Source organism: Sminthopsis crassicaudata, chromosome 1 (assembly GCF_048593235.1).
Source record: "Sminthopsis crassicaudata isolate SCR6 chromosome 1, ASM4859323v1, whole genome shotgun sequence".
Classification (NCBI taxonomy): domain Eukaryota; kingdom Metazoa; phylum Chordata; class Mammalia; order Dasyuromorphia; family Dasyuridae; genus Sminthopsis; species Sminthopsis crassicaudata.
This window is the reverse complement of record NC_133617.1, coordinates 396,732,814-396,744,836: the sequence shown is the minus strand read 5'-3', so window position 1 is coordinate 396,744,836 and position 12,023 is coordinate 396,732,814. Positions and strand designations below refer to the sequence as shown.

General features: G+C 38.4%; 1 long non-coding RNA gene across 1 annotated transcript; it reads right to left on the bottom strand.

The window, feature by feature from the left end:
• LOC141554531 (uncharacterized) lies at positions 1-5,829 on the bottom strand. Its single transcript, XR_012485885.1, has 4 exons — positions 5,760-5,829; positions 5,180-5,237; positions 2,959-3,079; positions 1-719 (listed from the first exon to the last, which is right to left on the bottom strand). It is a non-coding gene; the product is annotated as an uncharacterized LOC141554531 (long non-coding RNA).
• Positions 5,830-12,023: the final 6,194 nt, after the last annotated feature.

The following is a 12,023-nucleotide window of genomic DNA, read 5'->3' as shown; positions in this document are numbered from 1 at the left end:
ACTGATTAGATTTCTAAATCCCCTCAAGTTGTTCTCCCACCACCGCCTTAATTTCTTTTCTTCCTTTAGTCACATCATCTGGGTCATGGGTACCATCTCTTCTTTCAGATTTTATGATGATTGACCAGCTTAAGGTCTCTGGAAGAGTAACCCAGGTCATGGAATATATAACCTTACAAAAACAACTCCAGGTAACTACAGCTTTAAATCTTTTCTTAGAAGGGACAGATGGCTTAGTGGACAGTAGTTGTAGGAAGCTAAGTAACACGGTTGTGAAGTTGAGGTGTCTTCAAAAGAGATCCAGGGGGTGTCCTAGGATTCTTTCTGGGAAGAATGTGTCAGTTGTTTTCAGTAGGCACTATTGGGGTGTTTTCAGCAAGGGTCTCATTCAGGTAGAGTTATTTCAGATGGTTGATTTTTTAGGAGCGTGTTTCCAATCAAATGACATTTTTTGGATACATATGGCCCCATAAAAACCCCTGATACCACTAAGCACCATCCCCTCCTCAGGGGGGGAGGCAGTGAATTTCTGGCCAGTGGGCTCCCCGATTGTAAAAGTTCTCCCTAAGTTGGTTTCCATTGTGATTGAGTGGATGCAGAGGTTATGATAGCCTGATACTTTTGTTATGCTTTCTCCTTTCCAGAGGGTGAATTTCTCAGGATTGCCCCCTGAGAGTCCATATTTTTCACTCCATTGATCATTTACTTTCACCTGGATCCTAGAAGAAAGGATAAGTGTTAAAACTTCTTTGAACCCCAGAGTTGCCTCCTCCAGCATTTGTCTCTATATAGGAAAACTCTTCCTCAAGCTGGAGATAGTAAATTATGGGAAAGAAGTTGGATATTTTTATAGTTTCTGTCATGGGTAATTTCCAGAAAAGGAGATCTTATAGCCCCCATTGTGTACCAAATAGCCAGAAATTCATTCATGATGTTTAATCTCTGTAGGTACATTTGTAAGACACTGTAGTGGAAAGAATTCTAAACTTGGAGCAAAGATGCCATTGTTCAAACCTAATTCTGACCCTTCTTATCTGGGTGATTTCGAGCAAGTGACTTCAGGCCTCAGTTTCCTCATTTGTAACAGTATAGATAGTAATAGTTGCATTGCCTACCTCACAGATTTACTGTAAGGAAAATATTGTGCAAACTTAAAAGGGCTCAATAACTGTGAATTTAAATTTCCTGCAGTTAAGCATCAAAGCAAGTTTTCTTTAAATGAACTTATATCTTTTCTACAAAGTGAGGTAGCTGAATATTAAGAACTTTAAGGTCTGTAATAGTTGTCACATGCTCTCTTATAAGTTTTAAGGGGTGTTCCTGACCTTATATTCTGATATTTCTCCCAGATCTGACATTGCATATCCTGAGGAATCTTCAAGTTCTGACATGGGGTAGATCTACAACACTATTAGCAACAAGCCTTCACTGAGTGACTTCTATGTGATGGCCTTTTATAAAGGGTGGATGCTAAGTCTTGATGGTTTTGTCATGTCATTCAGATCTCAGAAGGGACCTTAGACGTCATAGTGTTTAATCATTCCCTGCCTCCTCAGTTTATATAAGAGGAAACTGAGGTCAGTGATATGAAATGACTTTTCCCAAAGGATATAGAAAATATCTACAAGTCTAAAGACAACATGACCTATTCCCTTGGCTGTGCAAGGTTTCTCCTAGTGGATCTCTTATATTTGCCCTGAGTTTGGTCTGTCAGTCAACCTGGAAATACATCTTTCCCCCTACATCCAAAAAATGGAGCCCCTCACTTTCTGTATCCTTACTCTATCCCCAGGATGGTAGTAAATGTGTAGACCTGCAGTCAAAAGACCCAGGGTGTGATGCTTATTATCTATGTGTATCTGAATAAGCAATGAATTTGGTAACAGCTTCCTTGGATTCTATTACTCTCATCTGTGAAATGGTATAATGCTGTACTATTCATCTCAAAACGTGGTTGTAAAGAAATGCTTTATAAAACATAGATAATTATAGAAATGATTTTCTGGAAGGAATTCCTATTATTCTTTCTTGCTATGAGGAGCAGAGCTGGACTAGTTTGCCTCTGAGGTCCCACCCAGCTCTAGATCCTATGATCTGTAATGTAAAAGACCCAGGCTTCATAATCTCAAAGATCTTATCAGAGATGGCATTTTATGACTCTGTGATCATTCAATCATTCATTCTCTCCCTCATGGCTTGGGGAAAAGCAGTAGGAAAAAGAAAAGGAAAAAGGGAAACTGAGACTATTTCTTAAAATATACAAGTAACAGTAGCTATCTGTGTATGAGTCAGGAGTCTGCCTAACTCCTTGGCCAAAGCTCCTTAGTGGAGCTGTGGCTTCAGACACTACAGGGGTCTTGTCCTTAAGCTTGAGGTACTCTAAAGTGTAGGTTCCTGTGATTCCTGGGGTGAGAGTAGACAGACTGGAAAATGGAGAAGTGATGGACCTTCAGACCTTCCCTATGCTTGTGCTTGCTCATCCAGAAAATCCCAGTGGTAAAATCTTTCTCACATGTTGTCTTGTACAACCCCTGATTTTGTTCTTCAGTTCATGTCCTACTTCAGTACATCTATGTTTATTATCAGTCCTCAGAAGGCAGAAGTTCTGTTTCTAAAAAACCCATCATAGAAACTTGTGCCATTAGGAGCTTGGAATCATAGTCTCAGAACAGGAAGAGACATTTAGAACATTGTATGTTGGAGCTGAGAGAGACCTTAGAACCTAAATAAAGTATTGGAGCAAACTCTGAGGATGTCAGCGTTCAAAGGAATCTTGGAAATCATCTAATTCAATCCCATCATTAGGCTGATGAAGAAACCAGTGCTTAGAGAGGTCATGACTTTTCCAAGTTCACATAGAATATTATCTCCTGACTTTCTGTCTAGTGTTTATTGCCTTTACAAAATCTGACAAGGTTTGTGTGGAAAAGGCCTGGGGACTCCATGGGTTCCACTTACCCCTTGAATTCGCCTAAAGCCCCCAGGTAGATTCGAATGGCCACGATTGTGCCTCCAGGTTTCTCTTCACCAGCGGTAAAAAAGCCATTCCCAATGCCAGAAAGCTGGTTAGAAAGTACACCTAGAAGAGACAGCAAAAAGAGAAGCTTTGCTCTCAGGTGTGACAGGTGGAGGAGCATTAGGAGTATGGAGATCTTGAAGATCTCCAGGTGATCACTGTTATAGTTCATTTGGGTGGGCTTAGGGCCAGTCCCTCTGGTTCTCTGAGAGCCAGTATACTGACGTGGAAATAGGGACAACTTTGCAGGTTTCCAGTGAGGATTAAATTTCTTTCAGTTCATTTTGTGAAATATCCACTATGTGAGTAACACTTTTCTAGGGAATGGGGAAATAGCAATAAAATAGTCTCTGCTGTCACATTCTCCTGGAGGTGGGAGTAAGGCCAGAATGTGGTATTTACACTGAGATGTAAAGAGGAGGTAATTTAAAGTGGGAAGAAACTCCAACAAATAGGGAAATCAAAGAAAATGTCTTGAAAGAGGAGGCAGCTGAGTAGAGTTCTGAAGGAAGAGAAAGCTTCTGAGACTGTGATGAGGAGGGACCCAGTTCTAGGCAAGAGGAATGACACAAAGACATCATTATGTTGGAGCCTCTCTAGCCTTTCTCCTAAAGACTCAATATTTTAGCAAAGGCTTAAGGACCTAGTAAGAATTGTAGGTATTTCCCTCCATAAGGAAGATGTGAGAGATTTCTAAGGGAGCCAAGGCAACTCACAACTCAGGAACTCTAGGCAGTTCCTGTAAAGTAAGGTGTCTGATGAAACTTTAAAGGACTCAAGTTGCTCATATTCCACATTTACCATATCACAGGATCTAAAATTTAGAGCCAGAAGGGCTGAGATGATAATGATAATAATAATAATAATAATTATTAAAAGCAATAATAATATTAATAGTTGAGGTCATACAAGCAACAAGATAGAGGACTAAAAATGTTTTGCTGCCTCTCAGTATCTCTCAAACCCCTCCAAAACAGAAATTATGTAACAAAAATAAAACAACTTCAGCTCTCTCCATGGTCTAGGACACCCAGAATCCAAAAGAAGGTAATTTTTCTTCCCATCCTTGAACTGATGCTTACCAAGTCTGAGCTTACTCAGTACCCCATCCCTATCACCCATGAGACCACTAATGTATCTGTGCAAGTAGACTCAAAGACCTGAGGGCTTCCAAAAGAATCCAACTTCATATTCCATATCCATATCCCTCCTTCTCTGTGGTGTTGGATAGACCCCACTTTCAGAATGCAGAATTTTGTTTGAGTTATAAGACTCATTATCTTATACACGCATTTTTTGGTTTGTTTTAATAAATGACTCTTTGCTTTCTGGGATTTTTTTTTTATATATATAATAAGTTTTGGTGGGGGTAGAGAGAAGCTGGATGAAGTTTAGCTATTATCTGAGATTAAACTACTTCCTAGGACCCTCACCTTCCCTGATCCGAGGAGGTGGTTTTTATCCTGGAATCAGCAAAATAATTGTCCTCCTGCACTACAAATATCTGCTTAGGTGTAAGAGATATAATTCTTGTGTGATACCCTTCTAGCAAATAGGGAAACAAAGCCCTGAAGGATTGTCTATCTATGACTACTTTTTGCTTTCCACTAAGTGAAGACTTTTAAATTTCCTTGGGCAGCTAGGTGCTGCAGTGGATAGAGCACTATCTCTGAAGTCAGGAGGACCTGAGTTCAAATCCTACCTTAGACACTTAACACTAACCAGCTGGGTGAACCCTGGGCAAGTCACTTAACCCCATTTGCCTCAGGAAAAAAAATTCCTTGCAAAAAGGCTTGATAGGGCATTACAGCTTAATCTAGAAATCCCTACCATGTCACATGATATACATTTTGGCTACCTTAGGATAAATTTTCCTAAAGGTCAGAGAAAATTCTCTATAACCTTCCCCCCTCCCACTCTTCCATTAAATCCTAGAAATATCAAAGAAGGTTTGTAAGTGCTATGTAACAGGCAGAACCTAAAGGAATCAGGAGTCTGGGGAAAGAGAACAATTCTTAGAAGACTTCAATAGGTGCTATCCAACCTCGGCTTCAGTGGCCCAAGTTTTCCTCAATTCCCATGTTGCATTGTAGAGGAGTGGGGCAGGAAGATAGACAGAATAAGACGCCTTGACCAGAATCCAAGAGGGAGGGATCAACTTACCATGGAAACTGCAGGCTATTCCTCCCAAGAGGACAAGGACCAATAAGAATCTCATGGTCTGCAAAGAAAAAAAAAATAGGACCTTATGCTTTATTTCTTTATTTTCTATTTTAAAAATGCATGAATTTAATAACTGTGAAAAAGTAAAAACATTTCCTCATATGAATCACAGAAATCTTGAAAACAAATGTACCTTTTTCACATTTTTATCCTTAGAAAGGCTATTACATTTTAAAAAATTAGTAACAAAATATCCCTGTTCATTATCCAGTATTTTTTATTCTATGTATTTAAAAATATTTTATTGAGGCTTTTATTTTTTTGCCTCTCAGTCACTGCCTACTATCTCCTCCCCTGCCATGACCCTCTCCATACCATTGAATCCCAAGTTCTCCATTTTTTGACAAATACAGTCAAACTAAAGAAATCCATACATTGGCCATGTCTATAAATGCATGCTTCCCTTTGCAGCTGTGGTCCTGCATCTGTCTGCCAAGAGGTGGGAGGCATGTCATAGAATTTAGAGCTGAAAGGACCCTTAAAAAACCTTGAATTAATCAAAAGAGTGAAAGTCAATCACCTATTATCACACAGGTAGCAAGCTGCAGAAAGCTAGGATTCCAACTCTGGTCCTCCAGAGGTTTGGCCTGGAGACAAAGGAGGAGAAATAATTGTGGAGAGTAAGGATAACATGATGATCATAGACTTATAGATTTAGAAAGAGACCTTAGAGACCATAAATCTCTAACTTCATTTTACAGATGAGGAAGCTGAAGCTGTAAAGGTTGGAGTTGATGATATTTTGGGCCCCTTCCTCTTTTAACAGTCTATGAATCTTATGAGTCTCTGGGCCTGGAGAGCAAGGGAAGGTGGTGAGACCTTCAGGTCTGCTCAGTAGATAGTAAGTGATTAGAGCAATTTGAACCCAGGTAATTTTTCACTCTAATGCCAGAGTACTATCCATTGCACCCCTTAGCATTTCAAGGGACTCATATTCCTTGCTCCTAGTCTATCTCATGCTTCTGAACCCCTTTAGATCACAGCTTCTTATCTCCCTCTTCTGATCTTTGAAAGCTCTGATACCTTCAGAGCTGGTCTAGAAGTACCGTCCCCATTCACCAGCCCCCCAGATTCTGGGCTCAGAGATGATTCCAGGGCTCATGCCCTTCCCCATCTCTTTCTTACCTGTCCTGGGCTGGAAGTGCTTTGCTAGTCTCTACTCACCCATTTATACTCACCTATTGTTTTCTTAGATGTTGTATAAGTTCCTCCCTGTGACATCTGGCCGTTTCACATCCTAGCTCAGCTTCCTGAAACCTCTAAAGTTTCCCCTTAGTCAAAGGATGACTTTTACATAGGGATTATCTGAAGTCAACTAAAAAATGTTCCTGGTTGTGTAATAATACTTACATCCACTCCTTCACTGTATGGAAGAGAAGGTATAGGGGCAATAAAGAATTAAGCTCATTCCTTCTTCCCCTGCTAAGATCCCTATTCTGGGTCCTGATAGATTATTCCCAGACATTGGGAAGTAGTTTCTAGGTTTTATAGTATAAGTAATGAATTCAGCCTAGATTTCGAGTCAGGATACTGGGTTCATATGTGTTTGACCTTGCATGACCAAATTATTTCTCATTTTAGGGTCTTAATTTGTCTTCTGTATAATGAGTAGGTTGGAGTTGATGATATTTTGGGCCCCTTCCTCTTTTAACAGTCTATGAATCTTATGAGTCTCTGGGCCTGGAGAGCAAGGGAAGGTGGTGAGACCCTTCAGGTCTGCTCAGGCAATGTCATATCACTGGCATCAACTGTTTCCCCTCTTTTTATTACCCCCAGATTTCTTCTTTTCTCTCCTTTTCCTGACCTTTAGCTGGCAAACAATGCTGCTCTGTTGCTCAGTCTTGAATTTTAGTTCAAGGAAATAAAGCAAATAGATTCAAATCATGAGTACTTCCCCAAGAGAACTGTTTTTGACCCTTTTGTTAGATTTCTGTCAGTCTCCTGGGGTGGGGCAGGTTGTGGAGAGGCTTAAGGTAAAATGTCTTGGAAACTGCTCATACAATGAACTTCTTTTTCTCTACTCCCATTCTTCCATAAAAGTGATGTACAGGATGCCACACAAATTTACTGATGGGCCACATCTATCCTTGTGAAAACATTATTGAAGAGGAATTGTGTAATTTCACAAGTCTATTTGGTTAGTGTATATGTGTTGGGGAAGGGCTTGGGAAAAACCAGAAGTACCTACAGTCTTCTCCTTGTTTAATTATTCTTCCTGCTCTTCCTTTTCCCAACTATTAAGAAAAGTCCTTTTGTCTTTATGGACTTTTCTCTGTTTTCACCTTCATTTTATTTTCATTTGCCAACCTGCATACTCTGACCTGACTTCTGAATTAGACTGCAGGTGAAAGAAGGTTGGTTGGGAAGTATGTGGATCAGGGTTCCAGCCTGCAGTTTGGACTTACCCTATGACCTTAAGGAAGTCATTTACACTCCGAAGACCGCTGGCCAGCTATACAAGGAAAGGTTAATCGCTAAAGAATTTTTCAGTTTTAGAATTCTGTGCTATAAGATCTTCACCTCTGAATGTTTTGTGTTCTCATTTAAGATTTCTTAGAGTACTGATGATTTCTATTCTGTCTTTAATAGTTCAATACTCTGGTCTATAATCTAAGAATGTAACAGCTCTGGATTCTGTTCTCTACTCTTTCAACAGTGATATTCTGGGTTCAAGGACTTCCATTATATCAACTGCCCAATTCTTTTTAGTTTGTTGTTTTTCACTCTCTGTGCAGTACCTATCCCTGAAACTGCAAGATGACACTGTCAGTTCAACTGAAAATGAGTCCATTGAATGAGCTTAATTTAACTCTGATGCAAAAGTATGGGATCAGACCCATTTTATATATATATATATATATATATATATATATATATATATATATATATATATATATATATATATATTCTGTCCATGGCGACATTTTGCCTTTCCTCAGGGAGGGTAGAAAATGTATGTGGGGATATATCTACACATATACATAAGTGTGTGCCTACACACATATGTATGTATGCATAGTTATAGGGGTATAGATATTTATTCATGTATGTGTACATATACATATATACAAAATAAATTACCCTGTCCTGTGTGAGTGAATCCTTGAGCCCTCTCAAACCTTCATCCCCTTCTTTCCATCAGTACTTCCTGCCCTTCTGACAGTTATTTAATTCCCTCTGGTTGGGATAGTTGCATAAACCTGACATGATGTTGAATTTGACCAGCCATTGTGATCATTTTCCATTCCATCTGTCATAAGCCACATCTGTATCTCAGTCTTGATGCTATCCTTTTTCTTTCTCTCTCTCACACTTCTTCTCTGTCTCTCTTATTTTGTTTTTCTGTCTCTTTTTTGCTCTTTTTGAATCCAGTGGCTACTGCAGAATTTTTCAGATTTGCTGGAATACTGACACCAGGACTTTAATATCATCATTCCCTAGGGTTTTAAATAGCTCAGCTGGCATTCTGTCACCTCCTCTAGCCTTACTGTTAACTGTCCTTCATAAGGCCCACTTGATTTCATTCTTCAGGATGTTGTCTTTTGACCAGTAATCCCACCATTGTGATTATCAGTGATGTTAAGATCTTGCTTGTATAGCTATTCTGTATATGCTCGTTACTTTTTAATGTCTTCTGCTATTAAATCCCTATTATTTTTTGTCTTTTATCGTACACATTTTGGCATCAAACATTCTCTTGACACTTCTCATTTTCTTGAAGAGATCTCTTGCATTTCTCTTTCTATTGCTTTTTAAAATTTTCTTTGCAAAGCTCATTTAAGAAAACTTTTATGTTTCATTGCTATTCTTTTGAATTCTGTATTCATTTGATTATATCTTTCCCTTTTTTCTTTTCCTTTCTGTCTTTCATCTCAGCTATTTTAAAACCTCAACATATAATTTTGTTTTGTTTTGTTTTCTTTTTCTTTTCTTTTCTTTTCTTTTTTCTTTTTCTTCTTCTTTTTTTCCCCTGAGGCAATTGGGGTGAAGTGATTTGCCCAGGGTCATATAGCCAGGAAGTGTTAAATGTCTGAGACCAGATTTGAACTGATGGAATGAGTTTGAACTCATGGAATAGGTCCTTGATTTAGGCATAAAGAATGAGATCATAAATAGATTAGAGGAACAGAGGATAGTCTACCTCTCAGACCTGTGGAGGAGGAAGGAATTTGTGACCAAAGGAGAACTAGAGATCATTATTGATCACAAAAGAGAAGATTTTGATTATATCAAACTAAAAAGTTTCTGTACAAACAATACTAATGCAAACAAGATTAGAAGGGAAGTAACAAATTGGGAAAATATTTTTAAAGTTAAAGGTTCTGACAAAGGTCTCATTTCCAAAATATATAGAGAACTGTCCCTAATTTATAAGAAATCAAACCATTCTCCAATTGATAAATGGTCAAAGGATACGAACAGACAATTCTCAGATAATAAAATTGAAACTATATCCACTCATATGAAAGAGTGTTCCAAATCACTACTGATCAGAGAAATGCAAATTAGGATAATTCTGAGATACCACTACACACCTGTCAGATTGGCTAAGATGACAGGAACAAATAATGATGAATGTTGGCGGGGATGTGGGAAAACTGGGACACTAATGCATTGTTGGTGGAGTTGTGAAAGAATCCGGCCATTCTGGAGAGCAATTTGGAACTATGCCCAAAAAGTTGTCAAACTGTGCATACCCTTTGACCCAGCATTGCTGTTATTGGGATTATATCCCAAAGAAATACTAAAGAGGGGAAAGGGACCTGTATGTGCCAAAATGTTTGTGGCAGCTCTTTTTGTTGTGGCTAGAAACTGGAAGTTGAATGGATGTCCATCAATTGGAGAATGGTTGGGTAAATTGTGGTATATGAAGGTTATGGAATATTATTGTTCTGTAAGAAATGACCAGCAGGAGGAATACAGAGAGGCCTGGAGAGACTTACATCAACTGATGCTGAGTGAAATGAGCAGAACCAGAAGATCACTGTACACTTCAACAACAATACTGTATGAGGATGTATTCTGATGGAAGTGGAAATCTTCAACATAAAGAAGATCCAACTCACTTCCAGTTGATCAATGATGGACAGAAACAACTGCACCCAGAGAAGGAACACTGGGAAGTGAATGTAAATTGTTAGCACTACTGTCAAATCTACCCAGGTTACTTATACCTTCGGAAGCTAATAATTAATGTGCAACAAGAAAATGGTATTTACACACATATGTTGTATCTAGGTTATAGTGTAACACATGTAAAATGTATGGGATTGCCTGTCATCGGGGGAAGGGAGTGGAGGGAGGGAGGGGATAATTTGGAAAAATGAATAAAAAAAAAAAAAAAGGAGGAGGTTTCTCCAGGTGGGAAAGCAAAGAGTGAGGAGGAGTTCCATAATTCTTAATTCTTCCCTTGCCTTCGTCAACCAAGGAGAATGGATAATATCCATTTCAACAAGTTCATCTTAGAAAATTGCTGACTACTTAAAAGCAACTTAAGGCATTTTGTGACTCATTCTGTTAGATGTTTTTTCTTCCTCCTCATTACTTGTGTTCCCACCATGGTAAACCTCATCCTCAAGGTTCTGCTCTGCTGTTTGGTAAGTCTCTCATTCCTTCCCTTCTCCATTTACTTTTCCTTCTCCTTCTGTTGTAAATACCTGCAAGAAGCAAGAGATAATAAATGAAATAAAAGCTCCAGAGAAATGAATTTCTCTAGAAGAGAAAATGGCAAATTTTATCCAAAAATAGATTTCCTGAAAGTTACAATATACCAAAAAAGGAAATCAAGGACTCCATGAGACCCTTTTTTAATAGAATGATAATATTCCATCATCTTCATATACCTCAACTTGTTCAGCCACTCCCCAATCGATGAGCATCTACTCGTTTTCCAGTTTTTTGCTGCCAAAAAAAGCTAGTACAAACATTTTTGCACATAAGATCTTTTTTCCACTTTTATGATTTCCTTAGGATACAGATCCAGTAATGGCATTGCTGGGTCAAAGGATGTTCTGTAAGCTAACAGTTTTATAGCTCTGTTGGTGTAGTTTCCAATTGCCTGCCTTGAATGGTTGGATCATTTCACAACTCCACCAACAATGTATCAGTGTACCAGTTTTTCCACATCCCCTCCAACATTTATCATTGTCTTTTCCTGTCATCTTAGCCAATCTGAGAGGTGTATAGTGGTATCTCAGAGTTGTCTTAATTTGCATTTCTCTAATCAATAATAATTTAGAGCATTTCTTCATATAACTATAGATGGCTTTAATTTCATCTTCTGGAAATGATTTCTTTAAGGGGCAGCTAGGTGGGGCAGTGAATAGAGCACCAGCCCTTAAGTCAGAAGGACCTGACTTCAAATCTGTCTTCAGACACTTAATACTTCCTGTGTGTGACCCTGGGCAAGTCACTTAACCCCAATTGCCTCAGCAAAAAATAAATTGTTCATATCCTTTGAGCATTTATCAATTAGGAAATGACTTGTATTCTTATAAATTTAACACAGTTCTTTATATAGTTTAGAAATGAGGTCTTTATCAGAAACATTAGCTATAAAGAATTTTTCCCAGCTTTATATTTCCCTTTTAATATTGTTTCTGTTGGTTTTGTTTGTGCAAAATCTTTTTAAATTTAATGTAATCAAATCTATTTTGCCTTTCATAATATTCTCTAGTTCTTCTTTGGTCATAAATTCTTCCTTCTCCAAAAATCTGATAGGTAAATTATCCCGTGTTCTTCTAATTTGTTTATGGTATCACTTTTTATGCCCAAATTATGTACC